The sequence below is a fragment of the Myxocyprinus asiaticus genome, chromosome 28, assembly GCF_019703515.2.
Source record: "Myxocyprinus asiaticus isolate MX2 ecotype Aquarium Trade chromosome 28, UBuf_Myxa_2, whole genome shotgun sequence".
NCBI classification, from domain to species: Eukaryota; Metazoa; Chordata; class Actinopteri; order Cypriniformes; family Catostomidae; genus Myxocyprinus; species Myxocyprinus asiaticus.
In genome coordinates, this window is record NC_059371.1 from 4,643,585 (window position 1) to 4,657,853 (window position 14,269).

Genomic DNA, 14,269 nt, shown 5'->3' on the forward strand with positions numbered 1-14,269 from the left:
GCAGCAGGGGATGGTCTGCGCAGCTCCAGCTGAACAGGCAACACGCCTATTCAAACCAACAAGAGCAACAGGCAGCACAGCCTTCCACAGATTGAGCTCAAAGACAGCTGGGCAGGGATCTTGAGATGTGTTTTACAGCTAATGTTTACAAACTAAGGTTACAAACAACTTTTTAACTTGATGCATTGTTCTAAAAACACAGCATTTATGACTAAATATGCTGAAAATTCATTAGATGCAACACAACCAAAGTCGACAATATACCAACTATTAAAAATAGTGCAGACAGAAGTAGACCAATATGTTTATGGGATTACAAACAACATTTTGACTTTTAAGCCACTTTTTGTATTGTCTACATGCTTTACTTGTCTACTACAACAGTATATGTATTTGATGTAATGTATACTCTATTTATAATTACAATTATTATTATTTTGATCAAAATATAATTATTATATGATAATAATTATTATTGTTATTATATAAATAATATGATTAACATAATATCATTATGTACTAAATTGGCTTTATTTGGGGGAATATTAATAAATGCAATTAATCAATCAGCATATTGTGTAATTATTCTAATAGATTAACAGCCCTATTTATTATATAATTAATTATATTAAATTGACAGCCCAATTTATACATATGAAGGGTTCTCTCCAGCCCACCAATGTATTGATACATAGATACTTAACATCGATCATTACTTTAATGACTATCGACAGAAATCCAGCAACAAAGCATCTTTGTTCCTTTGATTGAATTAAACACATTTTATGGGCAGAATCGATAGTTCATAGATACAGGGGGTGTTCGAGAGTATTGGATGAACATTATGATATGTAGACATGGCCCAGTGGGCCACAGCCTGGTCATCAGAAGAGTTGACACAGTTTTTTAATTCACACAATCAATGCTTTTGAAGCATTTAGCCATGTTTGTAATGAGCTACGGTCAAAATAGGCCCACAAAGCAATGTATGGCGGTGGCACATATCAATCATGATTAAATTGAGGAGGCTGGGATAGCAAGCAAGGTAAAGTCTACATTACCATTTTCCGTACTGAATGTTCTAGTTATCTTGATTCCACTGCTTTCGAGACAAATTTCAATATATTTTTGGAATTCAATAAAATGACTAAATTGGTCCAATATACTTTTGCAAGGATAGATAGAGTGATACAGGTTATGTCACTAACCATCTGTCCACATGGCTACGGTTCATACAGCAACTGATACTGTGATAGTGACATCATAGTACCATCTCTCTAATTTCCAATAACCAAATCAGCACAGTTTAATGATCACTCTAATTATTCACGTTTGCTTAATCTAACCTCAAACCTGTCATGACATCATAGTCCCAGCAATCATTCAGTCCCAAGCGGCACATGTGGCAATAACGTCAACCAACACTGGCCCGCGTAACAAACCATTCAATCACTGTTGGAACGCTTGTTAAAGATTGTTTGAAAAAGCAGCTGGGTATCAGGTTGAGATTATTGGGTTATGTCATGACCTATTCAGTATTCAATATACAAAAAACATGCTTGGTTTCCATTAATGTAATATTCACAAGTAACCACGTCCTGATGATATGCATCTCCATTGATTCACATGATAGTGTTGTAAGGAGCTTTCAAATCAAAGAGGGCAAAAACTCTTATAAATACAGTAGCTGAAACTGAAATTACACACTATACACAATGCACTTGACCAGCTAGAACAGTATATGAATTTTCAAGTGTAGTATCGTAGCAAATGGAACTAATGGAAGCATTCACAGTTTTTCAGCTGACAGAAGTGATGTTTCAAATGTGCTGTGTTGCTGCTAGCTTTAGCGTGTTAGCCAACTTCAGTTTAACACTTGTATCTTAAATAATGTACATATTCACACAGTGTGGGGTGATGGTAAAGCATTCAACTCACAGTTGTAAGATGCTTTCTTCACAAAAGTTTCACAAGTTGCCACATTCACCATGAATTTCAATTGTGGCCAGGTAACTCTGCCCTTTATGCTACGTAGTGCAAGCTGTGAATACTGACAGCATGAAGTGTCTAACATTCCACAATTAATTTTTTTGGTTGAATAAGTACAACTTACATCATCCAGGTACTCGTAATACTCTTCTTTTTATTGCAGTTTTCAGTGTGAGTTTGGGATGATGACCAGCAATGATTTTGTGATTTAATGGCCATTTTGCAGAAATAAGCTACCGGTAAATGAAGACTGCTCTTAGCCCTCAGACATCCAGTGTATAGCAAAATTGAAAAGTTTGTTTAAAGCAATGAAATAAGTAAGAAATAACTGACTCCGGCCTGTTAAATTATTAAAAAGCAATGTACACTATGAGGTGGTAATGTGGTCATGACGCGCAGTGGGTATGCATTATTTTTCAATACTTCAATGGGCCAGACTCAATTATTCTGCTTATACCACTGTTACCACACCTTAAGATCTTGTTCAGGGTTTTATCTCAAGACATTTTCTGGTGTTCATCCCTAAAATGCTCTTGTGAGTGGAGGTAATTTCTTCCTCCACAGATTCCCAAGCTTCCTTTGATAGTTTGAAAACATCACTTTAGAACTACCAACAGAGGCTTGTGCTGCTTTACTGGAGCATGTACTGAAGTAACAAGTTAGTTTGTTTGTGTGTGTGTGTGTGTGTGTGTGTGGACAGGTTTGGGTGTTTTTTTTTTAGGTTACAAACTGGTTATTACAAGGGTATTATGATATAAATGTGGTTTATGAGGACATTTCTAGTGTCCCCATAATTCAAATCGTATAAAAGACATACTAAACAAAGTTTTGTGTGAGGGTTATGTTTAGGGTTAGGGGATAGAATCTATAGTTTGTACAGTATGAAAATCATTATGTCTATGGAGAGTCCTCATAATGATAGCTGCACCAACATGCATGTGTGTGTGTGTGTGTGAGTGTGTGTGTGTGAGCAAGAGAGAGAGAGAGATAGAGAGAGAGAGAGAGAGAGAGAGAGAGAGAGAGAGAGAGAGAAACCGAGAGAGATTGTGTATGGAATTACCTCTGTTTGCTGCGGCTCTCGGCAGCAGTAACATTGCTTCAAATTGGCAAGATGTAAGTTTATGTATACTTCTCATTAGCAGCGAGTGTCGCCATTCTTGTATACAGCTTTTCTGTTGCTACACAACTGTTTACAATCCCACTGAGTTGCAGGGGTGCGCTGAAACGAAGGCTGCACGCACAAGTTTGTGTCCGTGTGTGAAAGCGAAGGAGGGGGAGAGGGGGAGTGTGAGGGTGCTTTCCACTTATATTAAAAGTTATTTGGGATAATATAGAAACTGTTAAATTTATCAAGTCGCGGGGATGCGTTTACATAAAGTTTCTGTTTGCAGTAGCGTCTCAAGGTCATAATTTCTAGTGGGGCACAAACAATCACTTAACCCAGTTTTACCAATTTTTGAAACATAGACAGCAGCTGTCTGTCATTTTGACATAAAAACAAAAACAAAAAAAAAAACCATTTTAACATAGTGCATCAGTTTTGTCTTTACTCTCTCTCTCTCACTTTCACGTCTCTCACTGATATATATATATATATATATATATATATATATATATATATATATATATATATACATACAGTTGTGCTCAAAAGTTTGCATACCCTGGCAGAAATTGTGAAATTTTGGCATTGATTTTGAAAATATGACTGATCATGCAAAAAAACTTATTTAAGGATAGAGAAAAACCCACCGGTAACTCAGGAGTAATACAGGCTGCTCTTAAAAAAGATGGTGTGGTTGTTTCAAGGAGCACAATACGACAATACTTCAACAAAAATGAGCTGCATGGTTGAGTTGCCAGAAAGAAGCCAATGCCATAAAAACACCCAGTTACAATATGCCTGAAAACACCTTGACATGCCTCACAGCTTCTGGCACACTGTAATTTGGAGTGACGAGACCAAAATAGAGCTTTATGGTCACAAACATAAGCGCTATGTCAAGTATTATGCTCCTTGAAACTACCACACCGTCTTTTTCTAGAGCAGCCTGTATTTCTCCTGAGGTTACCTGTGGGTTTTTCTTTGTATCCCGAACAATTCTTCTGGCAGTTGTGGCTGAAATCTTTCTTGGTCTACCTGACCTTGGCTTGGTATCAACAGATCCCCGAATTTTCCACTTCTTAATAAGTGATTGAACAGTACTGTCTGCCATTTTCAAGGCTTTGGATATCTTTTTATATCCTTTTCCATCTTTATAAAGTTCCATTACCTTGTTACGCAGGTCTTTTGACAGTTCTTTTCTGCTCCCCATGGCTCAGTATCTAGCCTGCTCAGTGCATCCACATGAGAACTAACAAACTCATTGACTATTTATACACAGACACTAATTGCAATTTAAAAAGCCACAGGTGTGGGAAATTAACCTTTAATTGCCATATAAACCTGTGTGTGTCACCTTGTGTGTCTATAACAAGACCAAACGTTCAAGGGTATGTAAACTTTTGATCAGGGCCATTTGAGTGATTTCTGTTATCATTATGATTTAAAAAGGAGCCAAACAACTATGTGATAATAAATGGCTTCATATGATCACTATCCTTAAATATAAGACAGTTTTATTTTTGTTTGTTTTTTTTGTTTGTTTTTTTTGCATGATCTGTCATATTTTCAAAATCAATGCCAAAATTTCACAATTTCTGCCAGGGTATGCAAACTTTTGAGCACAACTGTAAATACTGTATATATATACCCACAAATTTGGGCTTTTCGTTATCCCAAAACACCACACTTCACACCCATAACACTCCATCTGGTAGCTGGCAAGAGATGGCCATTCCTTTCTTTACCTCAGTCTTTATTTATGATCAAATGTCACATACAGTAAGTCATAAGTGAGCTCATGAAGTATGATATCTTCATATGATAGCTGCTGAATGAGGGCCACGCCCTATGTATATTTGCAGACTTCTAGAGGCAAGCACAAACTAAAATGTCCTTGACATTCATCTTTAGATCTGAAGAGTTCACAATCATCATGCACACAGATCTTTTCCTGTATCATGTTGCTGGTATGATATGATAGATCAGAGGTCGGCAACTTTTTTGACAAGGAGTGCCATTTTTTTAATTTCCTGGTCAATGGCTGTCCCACAAGTTTGAGCCCACTTGTGAAAATGTTTCTATTTTGCATTATTCTAATTTAATCGTTTATTTTTAATTACAAATTATATTATTAGCATAACAGTTTGAGTGAAATTTTTTGGCAAAAAAAACCCCCGATGATTATGCATGTGAATTTTCACAGAGCATCTTGTGAAAGTGCTTTAATGAAAGAAAACCTGTCCTTTTGCGCAAAATGAGTTAACACAGATTATGTCACACATCTGCTTATTGATCACAAAATTGTGTGGAATCTTAAATATTTCTTATATTATGTCATTGTAATCATGTAATCACTAGCACGCAAGCAACAGCGAGAAAGAAGCAGGCTATTTCTAAGAAGTTTTTGATGTAATCCTTCCTCATGATCACGCAAGACATTCGCGCATCACAAGCCGATCAACTATTTATAATTATAATTATAATATATAATATATATAATATATTATATAATATAATATATAATTTAGCCCTTTTCTGTGAATCGCACCTGCAAAATCCTAAAACTATTTCCAGGTTTCATTTATATTTTGAATAGACTCATATTTTTGAACCCCACCATGTGGGTTTATGTTTTCTTTTTTAATCGTGTAATGTAATTCTGAGTGTGACTATGGTTTAAGGAGGGTGTACCTATATGCTGGGTTGGAAATCTCAAGGATTAATTAGTGGTGTTTTCCTTATTACATGACATGTTTTTCTGAAAGCAAAAAGAAACAAATGAAACATGGAATGTAGGCTGTCATCAGCGCAGCCTGACCGAAGCAAAGCGGGAGTGTTTTTACTTGCGTGATTAACCGAAATTGAAGCGCTGCCGGCTCGTGATGCGCAAATGGCTTACATGCACTGCACGAGTCTGTTGGGTATACTGCAGTCTCGTCACATTTTAACTTTTCAGCTCATGAAAACATGCTGCGTGATCATGAGAAGGATTACATCAAGATGTAGATTGGAATGTAGGTGTGGAATTTATATAAATAAAATAGTTTACTTCTCTCTCGCCGTGCCAGTGATTACCCCTCCATAGGTTGCTGTGATAGATGGATGGGTGTGAGCAGATCAAATCTCATTTAGTCAAATGAGGGGTCTGGTTGATCGGTTGGGGGGTGCAGATATACACTTCATCCCACAGTCATGCATATATCAAAGTAAATCAATTACTAGTCGATAGTGCTTTTCAGTTTATAAGAATCAAAGAGCACAGTGTAGCGTATCCTTTTACATTTACCTATTACCCTTCTCTGTCACTAATAGTCACAAAACCTTTGTCTTTCCCCCTTTTCTACCATAACCTGTATCTTAAATGAATAGTTAATCCGAAAATGAAAATTTTGTCATTCTGTGAGGCAGAATGTCTGTTTGAGATTCTGTGCAATGATATTCAGTCACATGATTTTTTTATATGTGCTTTTATATTCCTATATAAATTCTATAGGAAAATAGTCGGTAAATGTGTTTCTAATGTATTTTATGCGCATGTCTCCTATCAAATAAAAAAAATTATCCACCTCAAGTGAGCGAATATGTTTTTTATGTGCAATTTGGACATTTTATTCACATCTTAGTCTTTCCATTGAGCATTTTTTTTTTGTGCAATATCCTAAATTTCACATCAGAATTCATGAATGGAAACCCAGCCACTAAACACAAGAAGATGAGTCTCAAACCCTTGACCTGTAGTAGTATGCAAAATGTATACTGTGCACAGTATGTTAATATTTTTATGTTTTTATGTATGGAATAACCTGATTACATTTTCCAAAATGTGTATGCAATGCGCTCAACTTGACCTTTCATTTCCAGTGTGATGAATGAACAAGATGAAATATGAATCTTGATTTTCATCTCATGACTTATTTAATCAGATTGTCAAAAATTAAGGCTTTTTTTTGGGGGGGGGGATGGAAAATAAATAAACAAATTTTAAATATTTTTTTTTCTATTGTAAGCAGTAGTACACTGGTATTCCATTATGAATGTGGCCATAGTTTCACTGCATGTGCTTATGAACACATAAACATATTTGTAAACATGCCTGAATCAGGGACTTAGTCAGGGGCAACATGCACAAATGAAAGACATTTGCGAAATTGATATGAAAATTTGATGTTCATAAACTGCACAGTTCTGTTGGGAAAACCGTAAGAGGGTGTCAGAATCAAATCTCAGTTGTATTATTTCCAGTCCAATGTATTTCACCCAGTCACAGGTCCATATAGTGCTGCAGTAATATGTCGTCAATCATCGCACGACTGTTATTGGCATGGAGTTAAAGTGCACACTGAGAGCACTGCTCATGATGACCCATCCAGAAATAAATAAATCTTAACACAACCACACACACACACACACATACTATATGCAAATACACTAACAACACTCATATTTAAGTACAAAGGCCGGTGTAAGCATACATTCCCCCTGCTGTGACTTCAAAGACAAATGGCCCATAAAAATGCCAGCCGTGTTAACATATATGTTTCCAGCGCAATCAAATCAATTTGCTTTAAGTAGCCATAAATGTGTTCACTTTTAAAAAGCCCCCCAGCACCCTCCTCCCACCCTGAAACAAGGGTCACAACTCTATTCTGACATATCTCATCACCCTGTCCAATTCGTCTTGACCACTGCTGACGAAAACAAGAGACGGCGAATTTAAATTTTTAGAGAGATTTTTGGGACCGCAGGACAACGTCTCATTAATCACTGCTTCCCAAGAAGCCCCTTGACTAAGAGAGTGGGGGGTAGCTCTGCAGGGGGTAAGTTCCAGAAATCTGCCTCTGTTCTACCCCAGACCCCGGGCTGCCCTTTGGGCGTATTAGGCTTCAAGACACAAGAATATTGTCATATTGTACCTACAATAACATGCTTAACTGAGCTGCTATGAGCTTAAATTATTTATGGTTCCTCTGCTTAAACTATAAAATCTGTCATATCAACCTCTTTTTCTGTTGTTCCTTTTTTGTTTTTACCTCTGTTCCTCATTATCATGCAGTGACTTGAGTTTTACGGGAAGGTGCAGGGATAGCAATTGATGTTGATACGTCCCCTACTGTGGCTGATTGTAATTGTAATTGACTAGAACAATTCTTAACATATGAAGCTTCTGTAGACCAGCCCCACCCCTGTTTAGGCCGAGCTTTGTGATCCATCACTTTCATGGGAGATGGCACTTTGCCCGAAATCCAGTTAATATTCAATGGCTCATTAAAAATAGATTGAGAGGGCTGAAAAAAAAGGAAAGAAGGAAGGAAAACCAGGCACATATGAGAACACAAAATCCCTGCATTCATTTTTAATTATTCTTTATGTCTCAAATTTGGTTGGATGGCTCCCCTGGCCCTCATTTTCAGCCTTGAGGACATAGAAAGCTTAAACATTAGGACAAAAGGGTCATAAAGAGTAAATCGTTGCAGTCCAAGGCTGGATTGGTCCAGGGAGACCATAGTTCATTTCCACTAAATATTGAAGAGCCTCTTCATGCACCAGTAGACACTGGAGGACATCTCAGGTTCTTTGAATTGGCCAGGTTTAGTGGATGCTACTACACACCAAGCTGGTCAGCAACAAGGTTTCGGTTTATACCTTTACCACAGTGTCATAGCTACTCAACAGTATGTTTACATGTACATGATGGATTTCAGTCGGACTAAAACACTAATTCGTCTGTTTTAAATGTCATGTAAACGCTTTGGTTCTTCTGAAATTGTACCAGTCTGATTTTTGAAAAATCGGACTAACAGTCCTAGATAATGAGATTGTAGATTGGCTTCATTCAGTGTATATACAAGTTACTAAAGAGTGCAACAGTCTGGCTCCATAACAGTTCTGAAAGTAAAAATCCCATTCCTTTTCTTGATACTAAATCTGGTTTTTAACGATAACTTGTAAACCCTTAAAGAGTTTTACCGTGAGCTCAGAGGTTGTTAATTAATGGTATATGCTTCTGTTAAAGCCATCAGTCTGCATTATTTCAACTAATTTTTTTTTAATTATGTTTAATAGCTGAATTTATAGAAGAGTAACATGATCCTGAACAAAAACGATCCACCAATCAGAAAATCATGGTGAACAAAGCACTCCAAAAGAGCTCTGCAGTGACCGCCCACTTCCATGACACACTGTGCTTAACACAATCAAGTCTGTCTTCCTACACACTCAAACTACTTGTATATTTGCAAATATCTGACAATGTAACAATAAAATCTAAATATATAGTTTCTGTACTTATTATCAGTAACTTGAAATCAACAGTTTGATATTGTTTTTAATTTGATTACGTCATTCGCAGTTCCTCATGGGATTCATGCTCTTAATAAAGATGTTCAGTACATGTTGTAACTTTATCTTTTTGTCAGATTTTCAAACACTTTTAGGCTTGAAAACAAAGTTTGTAATGGTGTGAAAAAAAAAATGAAACATGAAAGAGTTGGTATGGTTCATGACTTAGAAGTTTTTTTATGATAGATTTTATGAAATCCCTATAGAAGAAATGAATGGGGAAAATACTTTTGGAACCAAGATGGCAGAAAAATTAGGTGTGCACTGTTGCACTCTTGAATCTGGCATTTTGTTCATGTTCTGAAAAACAGAGATGAAGCGCAACATGTATTTAGCACTTCTTTAGCTAATGTCCTTTAAACATTTGATTACACATTGTGTCATGAATATAGACAGATGAAGACTCTAGCTTGACTATGCAAAACCCCACTATAGCTCATTTGTAACTACACATTTAAACACACTGACTGTTGGGGAGTACATAACTAAAAGTAGTGACTACTTACTAAACTAAGTTTCTCAGTAGTGTGTCAGTAGCTGTTTTCAAGATGGTATAGCATTTCCCAAAAAACAACCAACAAGTTCTGGTTGATTCCTCGACCACAGGTGCTGGAACCCCATGAAGACTCCAAGGATAGGTAGCATTTTAAAAATGCAACTGACCCAGCATACCCAACCAGATCTTGGGACATCACCGCAGAGATGGTGCAAACACAATTTCTCTAATGTCATTTGCGGAAGTGAAGCAAAACCCCAGACCTGTCGTCGAGACTCAGTTAAAAGCCAGAAAATGCAGACTGACAGATGATAGATTCTTGGATTTGTACAATCAAACAGCTTCCACACCCCAATAAACTCGCCCCTTCACAACATCAACCCTCACCCCCACCATGTCTGTGTCAAACGGGCAAAAATTAATACATTATTAACTCGCCAGAAGAGGTCAGGTAATCTCATCATGGCTAATCAAGTCAGGAGGGGCATGCATGATTTCAGCAATTCGAATAATAGACACGGGACGTGCAAGGGACTCTGAGTGGAGTTTGTAAGCTGATGAGTTGGTCTTTCCTTAAGAGCTCAGCAGACGTTGTGTTTCAGAGCATAGGCTGCTGGTGTGTCCACCATCCTCCTCAAATACCTTAACCAGCAAGTCAAGTCAATTTTATTTGTACAGTGCTTTTCAAAATACAGGTTATTCCAAAGCAGCTTAACAGAAAGTCTTAATGTCTTAAAGCCTGCAGATAGCAAGCCAAAAGTGAATGATGCAAGGAAAAAACTATAAGATATTATAAACTCCATATAATGTTAAAAAGTGGAAAGGAGCCCATCCTCCTCTGGCAAGGCGTATATTACAATAAATGTACAAATGCCAAATATTATGAAGGTACATATTTTGTGTAATACTAGTCGTGTTCACAGAGTAAATGTAATTATTCAATAGGTTGTTTCACAGAGTGATCACACTGTGAATTCTGAGACAGAAAGTTTTGCTGCTGAAATCTGTCAGTGCTCACCGAAATTTAAATCACTGCCCCCCAGTGGTTGAATCTGGAAGTGTTGTTGAACGTATAAGCTCCAGTTTCCAGGTGAAATGTCCACAGAGTGGCACCAAAAATGAGCTGTATTTTAAGTAGTAAATTATGTAGTACAGTCAACAGGAGTGCATATTTTAAAAACTCCTAACTTTATTACCCCCAGCCCCAACCCTAAACCTATCCGTTAGTGGAGTAAAAATATAATTTTAGAGTGAAAATGCAACCTCTGAATCACACTCACCATTGTTTATATGAACGCGTTTACGTCCTGGTTGCCATAGGACCATAGCTTGTGTCTCGAAAGTAATTTCTGCAATGTGCTATCAGTAGCGCTAGAGGGAAATATCTTCATGCATAAATTGATGCAAAAATGTCTGATGGGGGATGGCTCTTGTAAGCTGATTTCAGTGTGCATGAACTTTCAGAGGAAACAGGCTGATTTCCTGTGTGATCATGTTGTTTTAAGGCCATGCTTAAACTTTTAGACTTCAATTGTCAACCAGCTTCACTTGGATGTGCTGGTCCACCAGCTAGACCAGGATCTAACCAGCATAAACCAATCTAGACCAGTACGGAAATTTATATGGGTCTAAGCTGTTCTCTTTCGCAGCCTTCCTTGAGGAATTTGCCCCAATTAAGGCTCTGGACCCTCAATTTCTAAACTCCCACACTTGATTGATCACTGCATCGATTGCATCAGTGATCTTGAAGACTGAATTTTAGCTTGAATACTGGTGCAGGAGGTGCTGACCTCAATAATAACCTAAATTGGAAGTGTACAGGAATTTGTCTACCTCTGTAACCTGTGTAATTGTGTTTGCCACTCCAATATTATTATTATTATTATTTGTGGGGGGGGGTGGGGGGTGGGGGGGAGTTTTGAAAAACAATATTGGAACAAATGTATACCTCCTTAGCCTTTGTTTTTCCATCTAGATGCAACAGAGACCATATTCATTATAGAGCTTATTTGTTGGTTTTTGGGAGTGATACCTCTGTTGCTAGAACATTTCTGGATAGTTGTCTAACACATTCCTATCACAAGTTTGATAGGTAGGGTCTAGCTGGCTAGTTAAGTCAGAGTATTTCTTTAAGTGACCTTATAGATCACTCCCGTTATTATGAATGAATCTGCGTCACGTGCTTGCAGTGTTCACAGCTTCATTGATTATAATTAAAGTGATCAAATATTCCAGACCTTTCTGCTAAGGAAATAATTATAAACATTTAAACTACAATATACTTACACCTCCTTTCATGTAGATGCATTCAGTGTCAAAAAGATAATGGTACATGTCTGAATAAGTCACTACCCTGCAGGAAATCTAGCTTAAGCTTGTAGCTGTGGTTTGTAACATGGCAGCTTGTTTCTAGCTGTTCAAATCTGGTAATGAGCTGGTCCAAGCTGGTGATTAACTGGTCCTTAGCTGGTCGACCAGCTACCATGTTACAAAAACCAGCTTGACCAACTTAAGCTGAATTTTCCAGCAGGGCATGGTAAACGTTTGATGTCCTTTGAGAAAAGTTGTTGCCTCAAAGTCCAGACTGATCTCAGTGAGACTGGAAAGAGTAGGTCGACTTTTATTTAGCTAAAATTGGTGTATACTTACCGAAATTCAAAACACTGCCCCCATGGCCAAAGCGCCAAGTGTTGGTGGGCGTATGGGCATGTGTGAGCTCCATTTTCTTGGTGTAATGTCCACGTAGGGGCGCCAAAAGCAAGATGTGAAGAGAGTTGTTTTCAGCTGTACAGGCAGTAATACAGTGCAGAAATTTTTTTTATAAAGTCTACCCCCCAACCCAAACCTATGCCTAACCCTAACCATCAATGGAGTAAAAATTTAATGTCAGAGGTAAAAATACAATGTCCAAATCACACTCGTCACTGATTAGGTGATCACGATTACTTCCTGGTCTTGATACAGGATCCAAACCCTGGTCTCCCCTGCTGCTAATGTGACATGCTTCTGGACACAACACGCTTCTGGGTGTGCCACAGGGGAAAACAATCACACTAGAGCCGATGCAAACATATCTGATAGGAGATGACAGCGATCCGTGAGTCAGCATAATGTCGCCGATCCTAGTGTACCAGAACTATTGGAAACAACATGCCGACTTACCCTTTTGATCATGCTGCAAAGTCTTTTATCTACACAAACAGAGTTTGAAGTGGGCTGGTACTCACTATTACGCAGTACCGGCAATTCTGTGCTACTCTGTTCACTGTCTGCTGCATATTGTAGCTTATTCTTGCCAAGAATCTTTTATTGAAATATGAAATATGAAAAATCACTTGTTTTACATTTACTCGTGGGTAATAGATAGACTGGCGTGCATTAAAAATTTTACTTTCCCAAAGTGGCAGGGATATCTTGTCTACTTTAAACTATCTACCTTTTAAAAATACATTGCCACAAACCTTGTAAGCTTTTGCAAATTCAGCATTAATTTTAAACAAATTAAACAAAATTTAAGCAATTAAGTTACTAAAAAAAAATCATAGCTACACAACTCTGAGACTGGCACGTGTCTGACTCTATCCTACTTCTCTCCGCTCTTAACATGCTTCCATTTGCTTCTGACATGCTAACACAGCCCTGACCTCCACCCACGCTGCTTCTGTAACAGATATGTGGGGCGTGCCAGAGTTCACCAGCAGATGGATGCAGTCAAAGCATTGACAGGTGAGTGGGCGAAGATGGGAATGGCTGGGACACAGGCTCGACTCAGACTCTGCCAGTGAGTAGGATGCCAGTGGGTTAAATATTAACCAGGACCATTCCAGCCGTGATCCCCCAGACCTCTGTTAAAGACAGCCATGATAGATAGCTTCTGTCACAGTGTTCAGTGGAGGGTCTGTGGCTCAGTGGGGACAGGGCCTTAATCTGTCGTTCCTATCTAAGGGGGACAAGCAAGAGTAATGTTACGACAACCTCCAAAACATGACGCAAGAATGAAGGTTAAAAATGGAATGCAACCTTCAGGAAGGAATTGTTTGCAAAACTAGATAAAGGTCCAAATGTTCAATTTGGATCAATCAACACAAAAAGCTTCAAATGTTTAATTCCGTGATGTGGATGAACTGGTAATCAAAGATGAGTAATTCGTCACCATCTTAGATTAAAAAAAAAATCTGTAGATAATTTCAGGGTACAGTGTAACACTGTTGAGGTCCGTCTCATGCAACCCAAATTGTCTTTTGGAACAAAAAGTTTTTTTAGAGCTGTCGATTTAACACGTTAATTCGGTGCAATTAACTATATAAAAATAACGCGTTAAAAATTTTTACGCAATTAAT